Genomic DNA, 27,797 nt, shown 5'->3' on the forward strand with positions numbered 1-27,797 from the left:
TTTCTTTTTTTTTTTTGAGTGTTTCCTCCTTGTAAAAGCCAGACAACTCATTTCCCAGCCTCTTCTCCCAGCTGGGGTGTGGTTAGGTAACTTGGTTCCTCCAATCAAACACACACCCATGAAACTTAAAATTAGAAGTGACTAGCATATTGGGTAGAACTCATTTCCTGGCAAAGACAGCATCCCATGTGACTTCCTTGGTTATCAAACTGATGCCCTGTATAGAACTTTGGCATTGGAGTGGCAGACAATGTGGTTGCAGTAAAGTTGAGTTCCTGGTGTTCAAGAAGCAGAGACACAAATTGTAGCATCTAGAGCTTGATGGAGGCAGGTTTTTTATTTTGTTTTGTTTTTATCAGACTGCTTCTGTAGAGCAATTTAGGATGTTATTCCTGGAAACAGGATTAAGGCAAATTTTCTGGCCCTCCCAGTGACTCTCGAGGTGGGGGCGGGGGGGCGGGGGAGGAGCTGTACATATTTTAATATGAGCTTTTTGTCGCTTAATCTGCCAAACTTGGTTTCTGTAGCTCTAGAGTTCTCACTTGCAAGCAACAGTAACTGAAACTGAGTCTGGCTCATCTAGGAAACTGATAAACTGCTGAACTATTCTCCTTAGGTTATTTTTGTTTAAACAGATACTATTTAAGAATAAGGAAACAAACTATGATATTGAGAAATGAGTTTTCAACAAAAGCAAAAATCTGTTAATTCTCAGACCACTTGAGGATAGTGGCCATATGATATCTGTGATATCTCATTTGAAAGTTATATGAAATTATAACTGCTGAAGAGAAAATTATGTTAAATAATCTAACAGTGATAAGGGGATGAATAGAGACATTGGGATAGAATCTTTGAAATGGGTAGTTTACTAGAATATCTAGGACTTCAATACACAAGCATGTATGTGCATGTATAGGGTCTGAAAACCAAGATAACTTGTAAACAACTACCCCTACCCTAGCTGTAACCATAGCAGCGAAAACTATTCATTTTCTGTCTCAAATAATGTGTTCAGGTCTATCTCACTCACAATTCAGAAGGGGACATTGACAAATGATCACTATATTCACCCAGCCATTTTAAATAGGAAGGCATTTGGCTGAATTCTAATTTGACCAATGAATATTTAACTGATAAAGCTGCCAGATAAGATACTGGCCAAAACAGAAAAAAGAGAAATGAAGCTGGAGTTGCTATCATGCAAAAATCCTTTAATGAAGGACATGAAAGGAACATTGTGAATTCTGGGCTGAAAATCTGTTCTGTATTGGGAGATGGAAGAGCAGCTGGCCCACAATTGAGAAACTTTGAAGATTCTGTGACCTCTAGAATGTCTAAGCCATGGAGGGTATTTTTCTTCCTTTGTTTAATGTTTTGCATTTTTAAAAGAGTAAGGGAAGAAAAATGCCTTAAAATGTTTTAACTTCAAAGCAACAGAAACAAAATGAAGTACTGGAATCATGGAAAATTAAAAGACTTTGCCCAAATGCTAAACTTGTCAACATTCTCCTCTTCATTGAGTGTACTGCATGATAACATCCTAGACAAAGTTTTTGATTTATTTGGATCTGGCCCCAAAAATGTTGCTTAGAATTAAGGCTCAAGGGGTTCCAATTTCACGTTAATTTTTCAAGTTGATTTCATAATAATGATTAATATTTATTAAGTATTCATTATTGTCAGGTCCCATTTTTAATATATTGGATCCTTTAATTTTCATAAAAATTGTCTGAACTAGATTCTATTTGTAGTTCTATTTTATAAATAATGAAACCAAAGTTCAGTGGTGTTGAATAAGTTGCCCAAGGTTGTACTGCAATTTAGTAGAGAAGGATCGGGTAGTGGAACCTTGGAATCTCTGTCTAGAAATCCAATGCTAAGCCATTATACTCCACCATCTCTAGTTTTCTCATTCTCTAATCTCTATCTCTGTTCTTTCTTTTCTTTTCCCTTTAATCAGTTGTTTCTATAAAGCACAAAGACATATAGAGGGAGATAATAAAGTCAGGCCTGACATAGTTACCATTCAATAAATTTTATAGATAGTAATGCTTATACGCACACACATTTATTATATACAGTACCATATTTAATTGCTCAGCACATTTCCTTTGTGTAGGAAAGATTTTGGATGGTCAAGTTACAAACAAGAGGTTGTTTGGAAAACATTAAATAGGAGCAAGATCATTTAGTAGAAAATCATAATGGCTACAGTCATCAACTGAAGAGAAAAGAGGGCACCCATCCAGGGCTATTCTGTCTATTGCATCCAGCAGATAAAATGCCTGGGGCTACGACCTTCTCAAGGTCTTACTAAAATGATTAAATCCTAAAAACAAAATGTCTCCAAATACAAAAACAAAATTGCAAAATCAAAATTCTTACATGTATATTTACACATTTACAAAATGAAACATTATGACAACCTTACTCATTATTATATTTTGTTATGGTTGAAAATAATTTTCAAGTCTTCCAGAGAATGTAGGATGATTTCTGAGACATTATAATCAATGATAAATTAAATGAGTGACCTGTAGCCACATATTTTTGAAAGCAAAATTACAAATAAATTTCTTTTAAAAAATGTTTACCTTCAAAGTATGTACTTAATGAGAATGTGGGTATGTTTGAAATGATGAAGGTGTAGGATATATGAAGTCTAAAACTGCCTTTGCACCCATCCTCCATATTGGGATATTCCTGCTGCTGAGTGAAAAAGAATTCTGGAATCAGCTGGTTAAGAATCCCTCTTCTTTGGATAGTTAAGGAGACATGCTGATGGTATAATTTTCTTGAAGAAGAGTTTATTTCCTTACAAGATTGGTGGGTAACTCTTGATGCTCAAATGATGCCATCCCCCTTTCCCCAAAGTCTACCTCCCACACTATTCATCTTTTCTTAGTCCACTGTGCACTTAAGGTTGGGTTAGTTGCCAAGTAGATTGATGGCTTTTGCACTCCAGCAAATATTATTAATTGGTTTATAGGATGCAGCTCCACACATTTTAGCATTCTGTAAAGTCCACTCAGTAGTAACAGAGGCTACATTAGCATAGCAATAACAGGCTACATTAAACTGCCCAGGAAAGAAACTGTCAGTTTCGTCTCAGAGGCAGATTTCTCTGTAGAAACTCCCCATAGGCAGACTTACTGAGGGACATTCAGGCAAAACATTGGTCAGTCTGGCTCACTGAAAAGCAATTCATGGGTAACCAAGATACTGTTATTTCTAAAAGCAGTGCTCAAAATGGGACCTTTGTTGTCTTCGGGTTATTTAGTGCTCTCAACATATGTGGTCTGTTCTTGTGCCCCTAAATCTCCTTAAGAAACAATTCCTTAAAGGTTCTCAGTGCTTGGGATTCAGACCCGCCCACTATTCATCTCCAAGGGATATAGGAATATGGGGATTATAAATTCCCACTTCAAGATAGAAGGGGATTGAGCCAGGGTTATCCTACAACTGACAAACCCGAACTGAAAGAGGCTTCTAAATGAGGAAAGTGTATAGTTAAAAATCTTAGAAGACAGCCCTAAAAGGGAGGAAAAATAAGCCAGAAGTCAAAGTTAAGAAATGTAAAAGGAATCTGTTTCATTATAGAAAAGACAGAAGCAAGAGGAAACAATAGGATTCTCACAGTGGAGCTGAAATAGTGGGTAGGTTTATAAGACCTCTTTGGGCACAACTACTGTGCCCAAATTTGACATAGTTATTAACATTAAATATGTTGAAGGTTGTCCCCCTCCCCAGATACAGAGGTCTAGAGAGCTTAGCATAAATGTTAGGATCAGGAGGCCTTGGCTTACAATTTCAGAATGATCTCTCTGTAAAATGAGGATAATAACATCTCTTAGCAGGATGTTTGTATGACAGTGGATGTAAAGCATTAGTAAAGTGTTTAGGGCACGTTAAATCATCTATAAATGGTAGGTGGATTTAAATTAGTGAACAAAAGAATATAAAACATAAATATACTTAGAGAATATTGAAAGCAGAACTTTTCCTGTTCTCCAAATTTTTCCTGCCCTTTCTTCTTCTTTTTTTATTGAGAGACACACACAGAGAAATTTTGCCTAAGTAGACTTGTTTTACTTAAATAATTCAGCAAGCATTTATTATTATGCTGTTACTATGTGTGAGGCATGATCTTAGACCTACCCATAGACCAAGGAGGGCTGGTATTGAATTAGATCAAATATTTAAAGTCCCCTAATTGACTTAAGTGGAATATTACTAACAGCACAGCTGCAGGGCATGGAAATTATTGCCCTAGAAAGCCATGAATTTGGTGGCAGTAAAAGCTATCCATCCAAGCTTTTAGAATGACTGCTCTAGCACCTAACCCTTGTGTGGCTTACTGCATTTGTTGTGTCTTGATGACTCTCATAGAAACCGTGAGGCTGGTAATGAATTACAACAGGGAGAAGGTGAAATATTTACCTTTACAAAAATCTTCTCTCTTCTGCCCAAATAAAAACTACCCATCTTTCTGTACCTGCTCCTTCTTGAATACTCATTGCACTTATATTACCATGCAGTTTGGTACTTTGTTGGGTAACATAGGCTATTACTTTATATTTGGTTAATATCTATTATAGTAGCTCCATCACCCTAAATGGATTGTCAGCCTCCCGAAGTCAGGAGATTAGACCTTATACTTCTTTTTCCTTTGGCACCCTTAGTATCAAGTAATAGTTAGAAAAATGAAGAGTAAGGGCAAATAAAATAGCACTTGACTGATGGATTACACATGGCTCCTCTCAACATGATGCACCTTCACTTTTTAGCACTTTCGCAGTTGAACTTTTATATTTCTTGTGTGATTACTTGGTTAATAGCTATCTCCCCAACTGGACTATAAGCTCCATGAGGGCAGGGACCAGCTAAGTTTAGGTTCATTATCTGTTGTGGGTTGAATAGTGTCATCTCCCTGCCACTGTCCAAATTCATCTCCATCTGGAACCTCAGAATGTGATCTTACTTGGAAATAGAGTCTTTGCAGATGTATTTAAAGTAAGAATTAATAAGAGATCATACTGGATTAGAGTAGGCACTAAATCCAATGTGAATATCTTTATAAGATACAGAAAAGGACATACAGAGAAACAGAGAAGGTGATGTAAAGATGGAGGAAGAACCTGGTAGAGTGCATCTATAAACCAAGGAACACAATGGATTCCTAGAGACCACCAGAAGCAAGGGGAGAGGCATGAAATAGTTTCTCCGTTAGAGCCTCCAGAAAGAACCAATCCTGCGGACACCTTGATTTTGGACCTTTGGCCTCCCAAACTCTGAAAGAATGAATTTTGGTTGTTTCTAGCCATTCAGTTTGTGATAAATTGTTACATCAGCCCCAGGAAACTAATATACCATTGTATCCCTGTTATGTAGCAAAGTATTTGGACATAGCAACGGTTCAATAAATATGTGTGGAAGTGACTTTTCCATGTAACCACAAACCACCTGTTCTCCAAAAATGACTGAAATAAAAATTAAAAGAAAGTATCTGTGGAGATTGCGCCACTGCACTCCAGCCTGGGCGACAGAACAAGACTCCGTCTCAAAAAAAAAAAAAAAAAAAAAAAAAAAAAGAAAGTATCTGTGGGAGGAAGGAAGCCAGGTCAGTCCTTACCCCCTTTTTTATATCTTTTGCTAATTCAGTGGTTCTCTAAGTGTAATTCTTGGAGCACATACTTTCAGAATCACCTGGGTGCTCATTGAAAATTCAGATTCCCAAATCGGTTGAATAAAAATCTCAGGGGCTGAGAGTCTGTTCCTTTAATAAGCTCCCATGGCAGGGCTTAGGCTCATGAAAATTTTTCAACGGGGGCTCCCTTTTTTATTGTAAATCTTAAGGCCTTTGAATTCTATCAAAGACATTTCTCTAGCTGGCATGGACAATGCACCTGATGGGAGGAAGCCTGCCTTCTTGCAGCAGGTGTGAGGCTGACCTCCTCATTAACGCTGCTGGGAATTTCTGAAGCAGAGTGCTCCAGCTGTCAGTTTCTTTTCTCCTTAAGGATACACCTGGCTGCTTGACATGACCCCAAATCTTGTCTAGAGGTGAAGTTTTCATTTCAATAGCAGTTTCCTCAAGAAAAGAATCGAAGTCAGAATAAGATGGATGTAGAACCCCTCCATCCTTAGGACTATTTTTTTTCCCAAACAGTAATGTCCCCATGGTATTACTTTCAAACTTTTGCAAATTTCAAACTTCCAACTTCAGCCACATTTTACCTCTCAAAACATGTGTCTCTCAAAAGATAGGTGATAGTTTATTACAAACAGGATATTTGTGTTTCATATTCATCACCCATTTATGGCTTTCTCATCCAATTTGCTGAGTCCTGAAATCAAAACACATACCAGGCTGCAAGCTCAAATTGGCATCTGCAAATCAAGCTGGGAGCTTTCTGCTGTGCCGTTCCCTCCAGGAACTCTCAGAAACCTGCAGTTGTCATTCATGTGGGTGTGAACAGATCTCCGGGTCCTGTGGCAGGGCCAACTACCCTTCCAGGAGTCTTTCTTTAAGATTTTTAATCCTGTTGTTAGGATGCCTTCTTTCTGCACACCTGAAATAACAACCCAAATGTCAAAACAAGAATTGGGGAAGTTAGTTCAGCTCCATGACTTTGCACTAAGTCTGGGAGGATTTGTGGGCTTGTCAGGAGGGATTTGTTGCAAAACCCAAGTGAATCATGGAGTGGAGGTGCATATTAAGTCAAAGAAGCAGAGAAGGATGAAAAAGAAGTGTCACGAAACTTTGAGCTAGGCAGTGTGTCCAGACTTCTGTGCAGTACCAAACCTTTGGCTTTGACTAATAAACTGTATTGCCCCTTTAGAAAAGAATAAACCAGAGATAACAGAGTTTAAAGTGGATTTGAAGCCACATTTCCACCACCAGAAAAACAAAGTTTAGCCACCTCTTGCTAATTTTTTCTTTGTCTTTTTTTTTTTTTTTTTTTTTTGCCTGCACATGAAACACCATCCATCTTTGTCACACACTGCCTTGAAATCTCAAGGTTACCTTTAGCTTACCCTCACTCTCGGTCACCCCTTCCCTTATCATGTCTGTCACAAATTATCATCCATTTTTTTCTATGAAACACGGGTCCCATATGTCCCTTTCCTAAGGCTGGCTAAATGCTCTACGTCAGCCACATGGCTCTGCTAATTCTTTACTTTTTTTTTCCCCACATTTGTTGCCTTCACTATTCTTTTGAAAATTTAGTCACCTCCTGCTTATCACTGATACAGGCTGGGAACTTGGGGTTGTTTTTGGATTACTCCTTTACTCTTCCTTCTTTTGACTTAAATTCCCAAAGTCCTTTTTTTTGTTGTTGTTGTTCTTTTTTTTTTTTTTTTTTTTTTTTTTGGACAGAGTCCCGTTCTGTTGCTCAGGCTGGAATGCAGTGGCACAGTCTCTGCTCACCCCAGCCTCCACCTCCCAGGTTCAAGCAATTCTCCCACCTCAGCCTCCCAAGTAGCTGGGATTACAGGCGCCCACCACCACGTCTGGCGAATTTTTGTCTTTTTAGTAGAGATGAGGTTTCACCATGTTGGTCAGGCTGGTCTTGAATTCCTGACCTCAAGTGATCCACCCACCTCAGCCTCCCAAAATGCTGGGATTACAGGCATGAGCTACCATGCCCAGCCCTTTTGCTCTTCATTGCCATCATCATCATTCTCATCTGAGCCTTTACACCTAGGTTTCTGTTAAAGTGGCCTTGATACTGTCTTTGGCAACTAAGGAAAATCTTGCCTTTGTTTCCTTTGCATTCATATATATATATATATATGTTTGTTTAATCATTCTACTTGTTAATAATAGAAATAACTGCTATTTATTGAGCACCTAATATGTTCCAGACACTTTACTAACCCTGCATAGAAACCAGTTTAGCAGATCTGATGTAGAGACTAGAAATCTGCATTTTCAGCAAGCACCCCAGTGTGAAGCACTCTTCTAGAAAGATTGCTATATACTGTGGAAAGATGAAAAAAAAAAACCCTCTAAATCCATGATTTTATCTATTTGATGGGGGACAAGAAACTGTTGTTTGTTTTTTGCATTATTCATGTTGTTCTGGCCTAGTTGTTTGTTCCAATAAGAAAACATTTTATTTTTTGATTTTTAACACTCTTTACCTTTGTACTCCAGGATTGTTTTTTCAATATTCTTTCTTCCTTACTCATCACTATTAAAACATAAGAGTGGACCCCAGTGGTCATTCTGTAGATAAACAAGGGGCTACCTGATGGCCTAAAACACACAATGGAAAGATTTATAATTGCACTATTTTAGGGCTGGAAAGCCTTTAAAGATCATATGGTCTTAATTTTAGAGTCAGAAGGACAGTATTCATCAAAGCTTACCATTTCAGAAAAGCTGGTTAAAAGTGATATACGATGTAAACACGGTGGGCAGCCAAGGGAAGAGCCATCAAGGCACTAAGTTGTCAATAAGTACAAAGAAGGCAAAGATGGTGTAGTGTGTCTGGATACAATTGAAGTTAAATATAAAAATGTGACTTGCTTTGACCAATGAAATGTGAACAGAAGGAATTTATGTCACTTTTGGTTAGAAACTTTAAGTATCAAGTGTAATTCTCTGTGTCCTCTTTTTCTGGCTCAGCAATTATGGAAGCACATGAAAAAATGGGGCTCCATCAGCCTTGGCCTATGAGCGACTAGGGTGAGAAGACTTTCTCTGCTGCAGCATGCATGGCTAAACCACTAAAACTGGGAAGTTGTTACCATAGGAAAATTGTGGCCTATCCTAACCCAATATTCTACTCTTCCCCTAGTTCTTTAAGCTGAGTGGGTTCACTAATAGTGATGATGATGATGGTGATGGTGATGATAACAATAACTAACATATATCAAGAGTTTACCACATTTACCTGCTATGTGCTTTATAGGTTTTATGTCATTTAATACTTAAAGTGTCATTATGAGATAAATGCTATCATAAACCTTGTTTTATAGAAGAGAGAACTGAAGTATAGAAGATCAAGATCATATCAAAATTAAGCATGAAACAGGCTTGTATTCAGGCATTCTGATTCCACAGCTTTCATAATCATTAAATTGCTTCAGCTAGGTCATAGGTCAAAGATGCTAATTCCTCCAAGTGTATTCTACAAAATGCTAGTTTTATGGAATATTAACTAGCATTACTCTAAAAATCCATTTAAATCTTATTAAATATGTTTATGAAACACCAAGTTAAGTAAAATAAAGCAGATTTTTAAAAATCTCAGAACTTTTAGATGTCTTTAAGATCTGTTTGATCCTTTAGAATCTCTGCTTGAACTTGATCTCATTCTCATCTTTCTGGCCCCAGGTTTTTTGTTCCACCTCTATGCCCCTGTTTCTGGCCCTACAAGTAGTAATTGTCTCCATCCCTCTGTTGTTAATTTGAACTTCAACGTCCTTGTATGATCTTCTGTTTTGCTGGCTCCTTGGATATCTGTATCTCCTGTTTGGGTTGAGAATTCTCCAGAACAGTCTTCTGCTTCACAATTTCTAGGTCCTTTTTCTTTTTATTATGCTGTTGTATAGATAGATGTCTAATGCAGAAAAAGCGAGAACATTTCCTGATCTTCTTTTCAATTATTTTTCTTCATAGATTTTCAGAAGTTTTTCTTATTGCTGTTCTTTTTGTGGCTTATTTGATTGAGATCACTCAGAGTTTCCAAGTTTCTGTCACTTTCTTCTCCATATTCTGGTTGTAACCCTTTAAAGCACATTTCTCATCATTAATGGACTATGTTTTCCCTCTTTCCAAAAGCCAGAGGTGTTCAAAAAATTTGATGGTGGTAGTGAGAATTTTAGAAATGGACTTTATACAGTCTGTAATCTTTCAGTAATTTTCTAGTAAAAAAGACCAACGGTTTTTTTAGTCTTTAGAAAGTTGATAGTCTTTAGGAATAACAATATTGCCTGTTTTGATATATCAAGGGATTTTGAAATAGCCCAGGTAGCAGCCATAACTTCCAAAGTCTTGGATGTAGAACTCAGAGAGCTAGAAGAAATTTGAAGAAGGAAAACCTTAGCAAAGTTTAGCAAAGTTGGACAGTTCAAATTTTTATATGACTTTGAGAAATTGGTGAATATTATCAAATCTTTCTCCATAAAACTCCTCTTCTCTCCATCCATGCCAAATGTTGCTTCTCTTAGACCCCTGAGGTTTGTTTTCTGGTCCCTTAAGTGAACAATGCTTAATAAGGGAGGGAAGGATCATGTAGACTGTGTTATAAAGAAATGTGAATGCCATCAGTATATTGTTCTCCTGAAATGGTGAACTGAAGCCAGACTGTATCACCTTACACTGAAAAGGATTGAAAATCTTGTGTTACTTCCAATCTGTGTGTGGCAATCCACATTTCCAGCCATATTGGGGAACATGAAAGAACTAAGTCAAGGTCCGAGGGTTATCTTATTCTTAAGATAGCACTTTAAAAAGTAATTTGGCTGAAGTTGCTTATCAGCTTATGGAGATTTTGGGCTGAGACAATGGGGTTTTCTAAATATACAATCATGTCATCTGCAAACAGGGACAATTTGACTTCTTCTTTTCCTAACTGAATACTCTTTATTTCTTTCTCTTGCCTGATTGCCCTAGCGAGAACTTCCAACACTATGTTGAATAGGAGTGGTGAGAGAGGGCATCCCTGTCTTGTGCCAATTTTCAAAGAGAATGCTTCCGGTTTTTGCCCATTCAAAGTCTCAGGATACAAAATCAATGTGCAAAAATCACAAGCATTCTTATACACCAGTAACAGACAAACAGAGAGCCAAATCATGAATGAACTCCCATTCACAATAGCTTCAAAGAGAATAAAATACCTAGGAATCCAACTTACAAGGGATTTAAAGGACCTCTTCAAGGAGAACTACAAACCACTGCTCAGTAAAATAAAAGAGGACACAAACAAATGGAAGAACATACCATGCTCATGGATAGGAAGAATCAATATTGTGAAAATCGCCATACTGCCCAAGGTAATTTATAGATTCAATGCCATCCCCATTAAGCTACCAATGACTTTCTTCACAGAATTAGAAAAAACTGCTTTAAAGTTCATATGGAACCAAAAAATACCCCGCATTGCCAAGACAATCCTAAGCCAAAAGAACAAAGTTGGAGGCATCACGCTACCTGACTTCAAACTATACTACAAGGCTATGGTAACCAAAAGAGCATGGTACTGGTACCAAAACAGAGATATAGACCAATGGAACAGAACAGAGCCCTCAGAAATAATATCACACATCTACAGCCATCTGATCTTTGACAAACCTAACAAAAACAAGAAATGGGGAAAGGATTCTCTATTTAATAAATGGTGCTGGGAAAATTGGCTAGCCATAAGTAGAAAGCTGAAACTGGATCCTTTCCTTACTCTTTATATGAAAATTAATTCAAGATGGATTAAAGACTTAAATGTTAGACCTAAAACCATAAAAACCCTAGAAGAAAACTTAGGTAATACGATTCAGGACATAGGCATGAGCAAGGACTTCATGTCTAAAACACCAAAAGCAATGGCAACAAAAGCCAAAATCGACAAATGGGATCTAATTAAACTAAAGAGCTTCTGCCCAGCAAAAGAAACTACCATCAGAGTGAACAGGCAACCTACAGAATGGGAGAAAATGTTTGCAATCTACTCATCTGACAAAGGGCTAATATCCAGAACCTATAAAGAACTCAATCAAATTTACAAGAAAAAACAAACAAACAACCCCATCAAAAAGTGGGCAAAGGATATGAACAGACATTTCTCAAAAGAAGACATTCATACAGCCAACAGACACATGAAAAAATGCTCATCATCACTGGCCAGAGAAATGCAAATCAAAACCACAATGAGATACCATCTCACACCAGTTAGAATGGCGATCATTAAAAAGTCAGGAAACAACAGGTGCTGGAGAGGATGTGGAGAAATAGGAACACTTTTACACTGTTGGTGGGACTGTAAACTAGTTCAACCATTGTGGAAAACAGTGTGGCAATTCCTCAAGGATCTAGAACTAGAAATACCATTTGACCCAGTCATTCCATTACTGGGGATATACCCAAAGGATTATAAGTCATACTGCTATAAAGACACATGCACACATATGTTTATTGTGGCACTATTCACAATAGCAAAGACTTCGAATCAACCCAAATGTCCATCAGTGACAGACTGGATTAAGAAAATGTGGTACAAATACACCATGGAATACTATGCAGCCATAAGAAAGGATGAGTTCGTGCCCTTTGTAGGGACATGGATGTAGCTGGAAACCATCATTCTCAGCAAACCATCACAAGAACAGAAAACCAAATACCGCATGTTCTCACTCATAAGTGGGAACTGAACAATGAGATCACTTGGACACAGGAAGGGGAACATCACACACCGGGTCCTATTGTGGGGAGGTGGAGGGATAGCCTTAGGAGATGTACCTAATGTAAATGTTGAGTTGATGGGTGCAGCACGCCAACGTGGCACATGTATACATATGTAACAAACCTGCACGTTGTGCACATGTACCCTAGAACTTAAAGTATAATAATAATTAAAAAAAAGTAATTTGGCAAAACCATGCAATTAGTGCTGTGTTTTTACAATTCTGAATCATGTACTCGACTAATCTGAAATATTAAAAACAACCCTTAGTTCTCTTCTCTCCCATTGAATTTTGTTCTTTATAAATACCATCAAGAGAGAATTTATCTGGGTTAAATGTAAACATCACAATGCTTTGCTAGTGTTGCAATTTGGAATAGTCCCTTTTCTTCCATTGAAAATCACTGATTATTCAGAGCTAGTTATAGAGAACAAAATATCCATGTGATTGCATGGTTTCGATTGCCATCATCATAATGCTATGTACAAAGGCTGATTGCCTTCCATTTTGTACTTCTTGTTAAAACTGGGTTAATAAGAGACTTTGCAAAGATATTCTCCTCCTCACATGAAATTGTTCAGAGAAATGCAATACAGAAACTAAAATTATTTTATTGTTAAAGAAAGAACTGGCCTATTCTACAATTTTTGTGGTGGTTGAAAATATCTCATCATTAATGCATTTATTTATTAAAATGATTGTTTTATATCAAGCAAATTTTGGTTTCTTAGATATGTAAAATGCTGGTCTCAGTAAGACTTGCCACCAACAACTTAGAGCTACATTCGATTTAAGATTAATAGACTGATGGTGATCATTTTCTGCCTATGTATTTTATCAGTGGTAATAAATTAGAACTATTTCATTACACATGTCAGGAGCACAAATTATTTGGGGTAGTCTTTCTGGGATTAGTAACTTCCTTACGAAAAAAATTTGATGTTTTCTTCATAAGTGTTTGACTTATGAAAAAAGTCAAACTTAATAACTTTCATAACTTCCGTATGAAAAAATATGATGATTTTTTTCATAAGTGTTCATATTAGTCCATTTTCACGCTGCTGATAAAGACATAACTGAGACTGGGTAAATTATAAAGAAAAAGAGGTTTAATGGACTCACAGTTCCACATGGCTGGGGAGGCCTCATGAACATGGCAGAAGGCAAAAGGCACATCTGTTATGGCAGCAGGCACGAGAGAGAAGGAGAGCCGAGAGAAAGGGGCTTCCCCTTGTAAAACCATCAGATCTTGTGAAACTTATTCACTGTCACAAGAATAGGATGGGGGAAGCCACCCCGGTGATTCAGTTATCTTCCACCAGGCCCCTTCCACAACACATGGGAATTACGGGAGCTACAATTCAAGATGAGATTTGATTGGGTTCGCAGTCAAACCACATCAGCATTCAACAGGCGAAAAATAGAGTAAGGAGCAAGAAACATAGCTGATATCAGTAATATGTTTCTGTGTGGATAGGGAAGCAGAAGAGAGTGGGTTGGGAAATCAAAGGTAAATTTTTAGTTTCTAATCCCGAATTCATTAAGTTCCTTCCTTTAGCTAGGCCACATCTCCCTGTATGTAAAAGGAGAGATTAAGCCTTGCTGATACGAAAACTCGGCAGCTCTATAACACACTTCAAAGGAGCCAGAACCTCAGAATTTAAAAAGTACAAAAATGGAAGACAGAAAAGAGGAAATTTTCAAGTTTTACTACTCTTCAATAACATATAAGCCAAATCATTATACGCTATTGACTTTGAAGGATATGCTTAAACTGCTTACTAGTGGGAAGTGATGTGAAGGAATTGAGATTTAGTAAAAGGTAGAAGAAGCCTGTTTACAGTTGTTTTAAAAAATGTTGCTTATTGTGGTTTGACTTGTGAAATTACTGTTATACTTGGAAGCAAAAATAAATCTTTGGGTGGTTAAGAAAGTTTGAAAGTTATAATGCATTGATATGATCTATTTATTTTGCTTCTCTTTATCTATATAATACTTATTTACAGGCACCTGCAAAGCATTCTGTTCACCTAGTGGCTGCTAACTGCAGGTGTAGCACTGGTGTTATCGTTGACCTATTACATGCTTTCTTGTTGTGCATTTGACATCAACTGTTCAGTCCCCCAACAATGAAATGCATTTCTATTGAATAATTTGTTGGTGCTGGGGGCAGAAATGTCATTTTTCTCTATACAAACTTAGTGGTTTTAGGAACATAATCAAGTGATACAGACTACAAGCTATATTCCTATTTCACTTTTCAGGGGCAAAGATACCTAGAACTTTGTAAACCTAAGTGATGTTATTCTATAATATGCCAGGAAGAAAAGGGTGGAAGAGGGGTGATGTATTCTTGAATGAAAATGAACAAAGTATTTTATTTCTAAAGGCATGTAGAAGTTTTTCAGGACTAAATATCTATTTAATGTGTCAATAAAGTATGCATGCGTATTTACTCCATCAATCTACTAGTATGGATCTATCCTAATCTGAAATACCCAGTAAGCTTTACATATTTAGATGTTCATAGTGCCATTATTTATAATAGTGAAACACTGGCAACAGCAAAACTATAGGTAAATAGATGTGTTAGGAATTGTATATATTTAATGTAATATGCATAATTTTAGTAATACAAATTGCAACATGAAATAGTGGAGGAAATGCTTACAAATACCATTAGGTTAAAGCTATAGAACTGCAAGTTTGTGCAAACAGCATCATCACCATTTTGTAATGCAAACCCTGGCACAGAAAAGCAATAGAAGACATGCACCTTTTCGCTGGTAGTGGCCATGTTTAGGAGGTAGGAGGAAGGAGGGTTACATGGTGAGACTAGTGTTTGCATCTTTCTAATTTTCTGCATTTCTCTCATTTTCTGTAACAAGCATTCATTTCTCAATTAAGTTGAAAAATATAAACATTCCATTTAGATTTTTATTTGAATCCCTCCAGTTCTCAGGTAGCAACGGAAGGCACTTGTAAAGCTCAAGCTGCCCTGAGGTTCCTTCCCAGAGTCCAAATCCTCACTAACATCCTCCATAAGCAGCTTAGCCATAAAGCCGGCTCTGAGAGTGCTCCTCCCACCCCCAGCCTTTCTACTCAGCAGTGCCTGCCTCCCCTTCATCTCTGATCTGGAATTACATTAGAATCCCTTCTTCCTCAGCCTGTGCCCTTCTCCCCAGAGCCCCAGCAGGGCCTTTCTTCTCTTCTTTCTTGATTTCCCTTCTGAATCTTCTGGCATTCTCATTCCAAGGCCAGATGGCTGATTTTCTGAAGCATTAACACTTCCCCTCTGCTGACTTAAAACTGTTTAAAACCCATCACCCACATCTCCCCGGTAAGCAGGTTTCTACCACCGCAGGCTGCATGGTGGGATTTGGCGAGTGTAGGGACAGTAGAGGTGGAGAAACTGTCCAAAAAGAAATTGACCACTACACTAGTTTGGTTTTACCGCGTTCATTTGGAACACTTGGAAAGCATGGAGAGTGCTTAATGAAGACCCATTAAAGGAAAAGCTGGGTTGTTTAAAGAGCCATCAATTGTGTTAAGCCTGGTTCAGCAATTCAAAATTTTATAAACAGATTTTCAGTTTTGCCTCAAAAATTGACATCGCCATTGCTTATGTCAAAAAAAAAAAAAAAAAAGCACATCAGAAAACAAACAAACAAACAAAAAAGCACAACAACGTCCAGATAAAAGACTTCACTGACATCTATTTTACATGGGCTTAGGTAGGATTGGAGTTGCTAATTTGTTTTCACTACTGGTGAATCTGAAAATGTGAAAGGAAACCTCCCGTCCTTCCAAACAGTGGAGAAAGCAAAGTGTGCATCATGCACCCGGTTTGGTTTCAAAATATCTATGAATAAATTGCCCTCTGCTTTGGGCAAGTTCCTCTGCAAGGAAAGGTGAATAATAAATATGAATAAATACAGAGTGTAAGTCCTCAGGAAGACTACAGTGTAATACTGGAGACCGCACCCCAGCCTACCCCAGTAAAGGGAAGAGCACAGAAAGACTGGAATGGGGCTGAGTTCCAGCAGAAAGTGTCTAAGTTGCACAATTCAGCAATTCAGTACATCATCAAGGACAAATGTCCTTTTATCTTTCCTCTCTGCCATTCTCAGGGATGGATGCCTTATTTTTCTTTTCCTTAGGTTGGATTCCTTAAACGCTTCATAGTGGCTCAATGTTGAAGACACCATTCAAAGGCAGAAGAGAGAAATGTCCCTTTCTTATGTTCCTTTTAAAAAGTATGATAAACCCTAGCTGACTTCCTCTCCCATGTCATTGTCTAGAAAATGTTACATAAATTTTCCAAAACCAATTACTGGGAAGGGTTAAAAATGAGTCCCAGAGGCCGGGCACGGTGACTCCCGCCTGTAATCCCAGCACTTTGGGAGGCTGAGGCGGGCGGATCACGAGGTCAGGAGATCGAGACCATCCTGGCTAACACGGTGAAACCCCGTCTCTACTAAAAATATAAAAAAATTAGCTGGGCGTGGTGGCAGGAGCCTGTAGTCCCAACTACTCGGGAGGCTGAGGCAGGAGAATGGCGTGAACCCGGGAGGCGGAGCTTGCAGTGAGCAGAGATCGCGCCACTGCACTCCAGCCTGGGCGACAGAGCGAGACCCTGTCTTAAAAAAAAAAAAAAAAAAAAAAAAAAGAGTCCCAGAATTAGGCAATGAATAGCAATTGTATAGCACCATATTATCTTGTGGTAAAAAGATTAATTTATTATATGTGAACTTTAAAAATATACTACAACTATGTGTAGCTCTGTTTTACATCGTTTTCATTTGTTTGATTATTTACACATTAATATCATGTCACTGTATACTAAAAAAGTAGAAATAGCCCAGCCTCTCTCAACCTCTGAGAAGCTCTGTGGGGAGACTGGACTAGCCACGGGAGACTCATGGAAAAGCACTACGACTGGGAATCTATCAAGCTACTTTGGCCAATCATATGATTTAACCCATAAGAAATAGAATAAATCTACCGGTATAGCACCAACCAGGCCCAAAGAGTGTCTGGAAATGATGAAATGCCTTTAATGGTTTGGTGGCCCACACTGAGTTCTGGTGTCATTTTGGCAAAATGAATAAGAAGGAATCACAGAGTGAGCTCTTCATGCCAATAATGAACGTAATGGAAATTGACTTCTTTCCATTCCAGCTGTAGCAGCAGGAGTAGTATTGCTGCCAACAGAAAACTCCATCATGGTTTCGAGTTGAAATACTGGTCAAATTGAAGGGCAGGGGTAGCATTCAGCACAGATGCTACATGCCAAATTGCCAATCTCATGCCCAAAGCTTTGCTTCTGGTGTCGCAAACACCTCCTTTGAGATTGTTTATCCCATTCTAGCCTTTTGACTAATGAACTATAAATTAACATTCATTAGTAATAACAACTGTCATCTATACATTTTTTGTAACGTGCTTTTCCTTTTATGTTATCTTATTTAATCTCTGCAGCCACTCAGTGAGCTAGCTATTATTATTATCTCCTTTTTACCTGTGCAGAAATCAAATTCAGAGATGTAACATGTGTAACTTGCCCTAGGTAAAATGTATAAGCTTTGAAAATGAGAGTTGAGCCTTTTAAAAATCCAATATTGGGAAGTTGGGCAACATTCAACTCTAGCCTTGGGAGAACTTACTTTGTTGCTGGAAAAATGAGGAATACAGATAAAGAATATCCGGTAAGTTGTTGGAGGCACGAAATGAGAGGTACACAAGAGAAGTACAATACAGGGAAGAGGAAGAAAAGTTAATAATTTATTGTAGTAGTCCAGACTATTTATTTGTTTCTTTCCAAGGTGGAGGTAAATTAATGTTTTTGATATCTTTCAGTGCTGACATGTTGGGTTTTGATATTCTATCAGCCTGTAGATGACGTCATAAGATCTTATGCATGGTCTACACCCAAGGGCAGAATAGGGAGATCAGCTCAACTTTGCAATTCAGGTATCCAGGTATCCATATAAATACTGTCACCTCGGATAAACCTTAACTCTTAAGGTAATTAAATTCATATTTTTTTTTTCCCAGTGACTGCCATGAAGGAGAATTGAGAAAAGTCATGATAGTTTAGTAAGTTACAGGGGAAACAAAAATAGCCAGGAAACACATCGGATAGAAACATAGAAATTCAGAACCTAACTTTTAGAATCTTTTCTCTTTTGAACCAGAATGACCATCTTCTTCATGCTTGCACTGATTATGATGGGTATTTCTATTTGTAGAGACTGATCACTTGATACATTAAAGGAGCCTCTCAGAAGATATTTTTCACGTCTACTAATTTTGGCTTAGAATTCATCACTGAAGGTATGAGACTCTCTTCTGTGAAACCAACCCACACATGATCTCTTTCTTCTAGTATCAACTCCTGGATGTTTTATTTGTGAAACTATCTGTATAAAATTGAGTATCAAACTGATTATTTAAGCTGTCCACTGATAATCGAACAACAAGCACGTATACATCCCTTAGCATAGGAAAATTTGATAAACCTATCACAAAAGGTCCTTGTGATATTGAAGAAAAGAATTTTTGTGGCTGTCTGAACTCAGATCTATCACAAGTATCCAACCCTTTGAGAAAACACCAACTCACTTCTGGAAGTATTGCTCCTTGAAACGTGGCTTTCTGAATGTCTTCTATGTCTATTGTTCAACAAAGACCCCCTCCACTGTGTTGTCTGCTGTTCTGAAGCCACTTATCTGCAATTCTGAAGCCAAAGTGCTCAGCATACATGAGACTTTAAAGACGAGACTTTACCAACAATACCAATGGAGTAGATAAGTGAATGAAAAAATTTGAAAGAAAAAGCTTGCCAGTGCAAAATTGTCTTTAGCCATGGCTACACAGCTTACAAAAATGCTTCCATGGAAACCTTCTAAATTTCTCTAAATTGTATGTATTTTTTAAGGAAAACATAACAAAGTCCTCCATTAGTTAGAAAAATAACTGAAGACATTTTGTAGTTGTATCAGAGCTTTGATTTCAGGATTGGTTGGAGATGTGTGAAGGCACTTTCAACTCTGTAAATAGTATGGATTTGTACTTTGAAAATAGCAAATTAAGGAATGATGGAAGATAATTGAATGGTCATGGCAGTAATATTTTTTTCTTTGCATATTTTCAAAGCCAAAGAAGAAAAACTTCAAATTGAATTTTGTCTTGAGCTAAATAAATTCCCAGGGTATTCCTTTCAAGAGCCTTGGCAAATCAGCTCACTGTGAGTTTTTCCTGGTACTCAGACATGTAAACTTGGAGTCCCTTTTATCCCTGGTGCCTTGAGGTTAAGGCCAACAGATGGCCTGTGACTTATTTAAAAGTTTTCTGTACCAACAAAAGTAAAGGAGAAAAACTGCAGAACAATTGCCTAAGCCTAGCTTACATTTGATGTTGCTTGTACACATTTTAGTATATCTGATTATTTAAATTTGATTCAAGAGTTTGGAGGAAGGAGGGAGGCAGAGGTACCTGTAGAGTGATCGCACCCTATAAAACGTTGCAGGCCTGGGAAGCCTTGAGATCTCTCCCCTGTGACAGGCAGTAGGCAATCTCTCAGTGGTACAAAGTAAAGGATTAGGTTGGTGCAAAAGTAATTGCAGTTTTTGCCGTTACTTTTAATTATTTTAATAGGTGAAGGGCAAGAAATAGAATTGTGGTAAACAGTTCTAAGACAGCAGAAGATTCTAATTGTCAGCATGGGGTTCATTTCTCCTTCAGCCAACATTGAAACCACTGCTTGAGTATACAAGGGAAGGCTTCAGGCAATCAATAGCATCTTAATGTTCAAAATTCACAGTGATAATCAGTGACTGCAGAATCAGTTATGTCTTCCTTACACACTAGAGTTATCTGAAATTAGTGTTGGTAGTGGATAAACAATAATGAGAACAGTGTAAATGCCTTCACTCAATCCAATACTGTTTCAATCTTTTTTAAATGTTTTGTTGAAATCCAAAAAGGATAGAGAGGCTGAAAGAATTTCTGACTCAGCCTGGAGTTCTTCAAGATCGATTGCTCTCCTCATTACAAGATACTTACATTTATAGATAGGAAAGGTATTCCCCTCCAAGTCTCTCCTTCTCAGTTTTTATCAGAATTTAATTTTGCAAAGACAATAAATGAGAGCAAAATGTGGTTGCAATAAAATAATAATCACAAAGCAAGCTGATTTAGGCATAAAAATAACAAATTCCTGGCCGGGCGCGGTGGCTCAAGCCTGTAATCCCAGCACTTTGGGAGGCCGAGACGGGCGGATCACGAGGTCAGGAGATCGAGACCATCCTGGCTAACACGGTGAAACCCCATCTCTACTAAAAAATACAAAAATCTAGCCGGGCGAGGTGGCGGGCGCCTGTAGTCCCAGCTACTCGGGAGACTGAGGCAGGAGAATGGCGTGAACCTGGGAGGCGGAGCTTGCAGTGAGCTGAGATCCGGCCACTGCACTCCAGCCTGGGCGACAGAGCGAGACTCCGTCTCAAAAAAAAAAAAAAAAAAAAAAAAAAAAAAAAAAACAAATTCCTGTGAAGAGGCTCATATTTGCGGGGCTCCAATAAAATATGAATGTGATCTTATATAATAAAAGGTGACAGGGGAAGAAATTTAAGACAAATTGTCATAAATATGGTGAGCAAAATTTATGACTTAGTGATGTTAAAGTTCCACTCACATCAACACTCTGCGTTCAGTTGTTGGTGGATGGTCTAATTAGTTCTTTCTGTTGTACTATATTAAGGGCAACCATTTCTCTTCAGCAAAATGGAAATGAAGAAAAGTCTGAAATTTCACTTTGCAGTATCTCTTTCTCAGATTTCTCATTGTATGGGTTCTTCTTTCATACCATTCCTTTCCCCATTTGTTTTCATTTTCTTTGCTAGGAACTTTTATTGTCCTAACGTTTAAATCCCTGAATTTTCACCACATCTTGGACACTGGCTTTAATTAAGCATTGGTCATTCATCATACAAACATGTTTTTTGATTAGAACAAGCTTGTCCAACCCATGGCCCATGGACCACACGTAGCCCAGGATGGCTTTGAATGTGGCCCAACACACATTTGTAAGCTTTCTTAAAACATTATGAGATTTTTTCATGTGTGATTTCTTTTTTTTTTTTAAGCTCATCAGCTATTGTTAGTGTTAGTATATTTTATGTGTGGCCCAAGACAATTCTTCCTCCAATGTGGTCCAGGAAAGCTAAAAGATTGGACACCCCTGGTTTAGATCATGGTATGTTTTGATTGTTGTTCTTAATGTCTCATCTCCGTCCTCACATTTTTGGATAAGCCTTTACTAACTTCCTGATTTAGGTCAAAACCCCATTATCTATATAATGTATCTTTCTTTCATATCACTTTTCATAGTTGTAACTTTACATTTATTTGTATGACTTCATTTAATGGTAGGCTTCTGACTAGTCCTTAGCTCAAAGTGTGGGCAGAGTGCATGTCTATTTTTGTTTTCCACTGTATGCTCCATGTATAGCACATAGTATGTGCTCAAATGATATTTGTTTAATAAATGAATAAACTAGAAAAGTCTTGTTGCACATAACCTTTGCTGACTAACAAGCATCCTAAGCATAACAAATCCAAAACTGAGGTCTCAGTCCTTCCAAACTCTTTTGTCCTGTAGTCTTCTCCATTCTGATAAATGGCAACTTAGTTTTCTGGCTTCTTAGCCCCAAATTCTTTGTGTCATGTTTGACTCCTCGCTCTTTTTCTCTCACTACAAGTTCATTTCATCAGTAAAGCCATTTGGCTCTATCTTCAAAATTCTGTTTATGCAGAATTCAACCACATTGCCCCATGTCCACTGTACATCTTCTAGTCTAATTCACTATCCTCTTTGGCTGGATTAGTGCAATGGCCTCCTAACTGGTCTCCCTTTTCGCTCCTTCACCTCACTATATTTATTTCTGACACAGCAGAGTATTCTTTTGAAAACATAAATCAAATTATGTTACTCCTCTCTCAGATTCTCCAATGGCTGTCTACCTCCTCCCTGGTAAAAGTCCCCATGGTGACTTTCAAAGGCCTGCACAACCATGACGATAGGCACTTTGCTGTTACTTTATGTGCTCTATCTGCAGTGCATAGGAAAGTCAGCAGCACAAAATAGACACTCAATATTTGTTGAATGAATTTCTGCACCTACTAATCAGAGGCTGTGTTATTTAAAAAAGTATTCTCTGACTCTTAAAACAAAATAGACCCTTCTAATGGGTTCCAATGGATACAATTACCTGTTAGTTAACTCATACTAAGAGTGTTCAATACATAGCATGACATTATGAACCTTTGTTCCAAGTCCTGCTCCTGAAAAACATGCATAACAATACTTGTATTGTGAAGTCAATTTTGACTTGTTAGGAAAATCATTATTGCAATCAATATTAGCTCAAAGAATCGTTCAAGGGCGTACTATGTCACAGGCTGCCTATTGTGGTTGCCTGAACTTAGAATTAGGAAAAAAAAAATCTACTTTGTAATTTAGTCTGTTTTTATGCACTAGAACAACTGCTCAGCTTGGTGGTGATTTTGTGACATTTTTCAGGTAGTGGAAATCATAATCCTTAAATATTTTTGGTGAGGATTTTTCATTTGCATTTTGACAACTGGCAAATCACTAAATCTACAATTCTACACCATATCATATGCCAATGTCATTAATGTTTGCTTCAGTAACCTGCTTGTGATATGAAGATTTAGCGTGGTACAATTTAAGCTCTTAAAGGGAAAATAAGGTAAGGGGGATGTAGTCATAGTAAGCCTCTGAAAGCAATTTATAGGGTTTCCCCCCCTGTACATACTAGCATATGCAACTAAAGTGAATAGTGAATATATTAAACTGAGAAGAGAGTGGTGACATTTCATATAATTTAAATGAAAAGTAATGGCTAATGTACTATGAATTTCTACCTGTCCTTGATCCTAAGATGGCTTTCTGAGATGATTTTGATGTTAAGATTGAAATGAGGATGATGAAAGGAGTAGAGGAAAGGTGGTGATGTTAAAAGGTGATTATTAAAAGATTGGCTTCTGAACTGTTCATCCTTCCTCAAACCCCTTCATTTCTATACTTTGAAGTGCATCTAAGGGTGTTTCAGAAAATTCAATTTTGTTCTTGTGGTTGGAGAAGCTTTATAATTTTGTTAACTACATCTCATTAATTCAACAAATATTTATTGAGCACCTACTTTGTGCTAGATGCTGTTCTAAGCTCTGGATTTGAATGCTATTGCATGTGCTTTGGTAGAGAGCCATCACGTGTCATTCAGAACTGTCTGGAAGGAAGATTTGTCTCATGAAAATACTCAACAAAATTTGAAGCAGAAAAGAATAAATTATCTTATTTGGATAAGAAGAATTCATGGTAAATAATTTTCCTAAAGTCACACTTTTACTGGTTCCAGAAACTGGAAGGTAGAAAGGAAGAAATTTGGGAATAACACTTTAAAATATATATTTCAACCATTTCATATAATAACAATGATCTTGAATAAAATAAATTGGGATTTATTGAAAAATCAGGTCAGTTTATATGCAGAACTTTTTTTTTTACAAGTTATTTTAATGATTGATTTTCAGGTGATTGATTTGTTATTGATATAGACAATCTGAGATTAACATTAAGATTGCTAAAATATGAACAAAAAGCCCAAAACAATGAACAATGGATTGGCTTCTCTTTATTAAGTGACTTTTGCCATATAGACATGGAAAAATGTGCAATAAATCAGTAGATTTAAAGGCTGCAATTTACTGGCACTGAGTCCAACCCAGGAGAGTAAACCCAAGGTCCTCTTTGCTTTTTCATTTGTTATCAAAGCAGTTATTGCAGCAGGAAATTCAAAGAAATGACACTCATGTAAGGGTAGGAGAGAAAGTCACACAAAAACAAATAACAAAAAACAAACAAAGGAAAGTAAAAGAATCAAGTTTCACAGCTATTGGAAAAAGATACACTATGAACCTTCTAAAATCTAGGGCTCACAGAAACATACCACATCCATATTCAACATTCAGAAAAACACATTCAATCCTTCGGCATCCTTTAAAGACCCATATGTTTGGTGCAATTGCATCAAACATAGATAATTTTCCAAGGCCTAAGAATGTTTCACTTATGTTATTCAAGGAAGGAAACTGCTTCAGCAATAAGACCCTCTTCAGAAACCCCCTTCTAACCAAGAATGGCCTGGAGCTCATGCTGCCCACCCATAGCAAATGTGTCACAAATGAATGGAAGCTATTTCACTGTAGAAGACTGACTCTAAAATAATAAAAATTACTTATCCTTAAAGAGGATTAAACATATCCTCAAACTAGAAAGCTTAAAGACAGCTGAAATTCTGTACATTTGCTTGCACACATTTAAGCAATAACCGTTAACCAAAATGCAAACTATCAGAAACACATCATTGAGCAACCTAGGGATTTCGCTGTCAGCTACAAGGCTGCAGTGGAAACCTTATATTACATGTCACCCTGTCTTTACTCTACTTATCCAAAATCCTTCACGAGGCAGTAGCAATTCCCCAGGAGAATGCTAGCCGTTTTCTTTTGGAACGACACAATAATGATGCATGATTATAGGTTAGAGTTACAGTTTTACATTTTTGAGATGGCCCTCCCCACATACATATCATAATGAGTTTGAATTATTCTTCAAAGTACATAACCACACAAGTCCCTCTGTATGCAATGTTTGTATCACTAACTTTACAACTAGATGAATTACAGTGAAACGAGTAACTGTAGGTGGGGAAAGGCACTGGGTTCTAACCCATTTTCTTAATGTGTGGGTTAATCATCATAGCTAGGGTAATTCTAGCTAACCTTAAAAAGATCTATGTTTAAATGACTGCGTCGTTGAGATACTGAGCATGGGTGGCTGTTGTGGTCTATATGTCCGTGGTGTTTTGCTTGAGGACCCTTGGTTGGCTGAAGGAGGAAGATGGAATGGGAGCTAGGACACTTGGAGGGGCTAGATAGAGGCAGGGGCTTGGTATGGCACAAAGCAGCTCTTTTCTCTCAGGCTTCATGGACTGTGGAGTTTTCATTTCTTGTAAGCATTTGCCCTGTGGGGAGCAGGGTCTTCAGCTCTGACATCATCTTGAAGAAGGAGAAGGGCAAACTGGCACCAAATAGCTACAGAAAAAGGGAGTCTGTCCTTTTTTTTTGGGGGGGGGGGATGGAGTTTCACTCTGTCACTCAGGCTGGAGTGCAGAGGCGTGATTTCGGCTCACTGCAACCTCTGCCTCCCAGGTTCAAGCGATTCTCCTGTCTCAGCCTCCCAAGTAGCTGGGACTACAGGTGTGTGTCACCATGCCTGGCTAATTTTTTGTATTTTTAGTAGAGACAGGGTTTCACCATGTTAGCCAGGATGCTGTCGATCTCCTGACCTCATGATCCTCCCGCCTCGGCCTCCTAAAGTGCTGGGATTACAGGCTTGAGCCAAACGTGCCCTGCCGAGTCTGTCCTTTTAAGTATAGAACAGAACAGGACACCACTTTGGGGCTCCAAGGACTGGTGGCTTCCTATTGCTTTTCCTTCTCACAGAGTGAGGAAGATGTAACCTTTTGATATTGTGGTAATTAATGTTTGGAGTCTTAGCCTGCCTTCCCAAGGCCCAATGAACTGGAGTGTTATTTCAGCCCCTTAATTAGGAGGCAGGAGGAAGCCCCATGGACATATGTTTTGTTCATGCCCATGGCCTCACCAGAAGTCTCCTGGCTGACAGCCACAGGACACAGTTCACCATGCATCAAGCATGAGTCTTCACAGGTTGGCAGGAGAGCAAGCTAGAGCTGCGTTTCCTGGCCTCAGAAATTCCTCCTAGTACATATTTAAGTTTCCTTGATTTATTCCCCATATGGTCCATGTGGTTAACCACGGTTTTATTTTTTCTTAATAGCAGTAAACAGAGACTCATCATGACCCTTCCACAGGCTCATCACTCGCTCAGACCTATAATTTATTAGGAACATCCTCTGTGGGGAAGAACAGCTCAGCTATTTGGTAATAGGATATGGAGCGTACTCACACTGTGCACTGTGCTGCTTAGGGCCAGATGACAGCTCCGGTAAGTCTGTGAGGCAAGTGAGAATCTGTCTTCCATTCTGATCCACCAAACAGGCCAGATAGGGCCCTGGCTAGGTCAAGAGGGGACCCACGTCTTCCTTCTTTGCATACCTTCAGTGCTGTCTGGAGGGCCTCATGGAAATGGCATAGATATTTGAGCAAGGTAGACTTCTGTCTGATTTTAGGATTCTACTGCAGTGGTTCCCAACTAGGGTCTTTTGGTCCCCCAGGAAACATTTGGCATTGTCTAGAGATATTTGTGATTGTTATGACCTGGAAAGTGCTACCGGGGGGAGGCCAAAGAGCATTAAAGCTCCTGCAATGCACAGGAGAGCCCTTCTCCCCTTGCAACAAATAACTATCTGGCTCAGAAGGTCAGGACTGCTGAAGTTGGGACATCCCATCATGCTGGTTCATACTAGTTTCTTTGTCTCTTCTAAGATAAGAGCTAAGTATTGATCCGAGTTATAGAATTGTCATAAAAGTTAAAGTAAAAAAAAATGAGTACAAAATATCTGTACTAGGTACAGGACTGAGACAATTCCTGTTCCCTTCCCCCTTCATCTTGCCCTGATATCCTGGTGTCTACTTCCTCTCTACTCGCACTCACCCTCTGCTCCCCAGTACAAATCTGTTTTCAACTTAACTTAGGCTAAGTTATGTTAAGTTATTCTAAATTATTCCAAGGTAACGAAAAAACCTCCAAATCTCAGGGGCTTATGGCTTGTACCAACCAATGCTGGTTTCTCACTTCTGTGACTGCCTGTCAGGGTTGGCTCCAGCTCTTCAATCAGGCTCAGGCTAAAACAGTAGCCTTTGTCTGAGACATTGTGATGTCCCATGAAAAAAGAGAGCGGCAAAACTACAGGCTGGTTTTTAAAACTTCTACACAAATGTGTCCTGTGGTGGCTTACGCCTGTAATCCCAGCACTTTGGGAGGCTGAGGTGGGAGAATCACTTGAGGTCCAGAGTTTGAGACCAGCCTGGCCAACATGGCAAAAGCCTGTCTCTACCATAAAACAAACAAAAAACCCCCCACAAAAATTAGCTGGGTGTGGCGATGCATACCTTTAATTCCAGCTACTCAGGAAGCTGAGGCAGGAGAATCACTTGAACCAGGAGGCAGAGGTTGCAGGGAGCCAAGATCACACCACTGCACTCCAGCCTGGGTGACAGAGTAAGACTCTATCTCAAAAACAAAAAAGTGTCCTTCATCACTGTTTTCATGGCTTCCTATTCACCTCATTTTCTCTTTCTTTCCATTCTTTCCTCTT

Source organism: Macaca mulatta, chromosome 15 (assembly GCF_049350105.2).
Source record: "Macaca mulatta isolate MMU2019108-1 chromosome 15, T2T-MMU8v2.0, whole genome shotgun sequence".
Lineage (NCBI taxonomy): Eukaryota > Metazoa > Chordata > Mammalia > Primates > Cercopithecidae > Macaca > Macaca mulatta.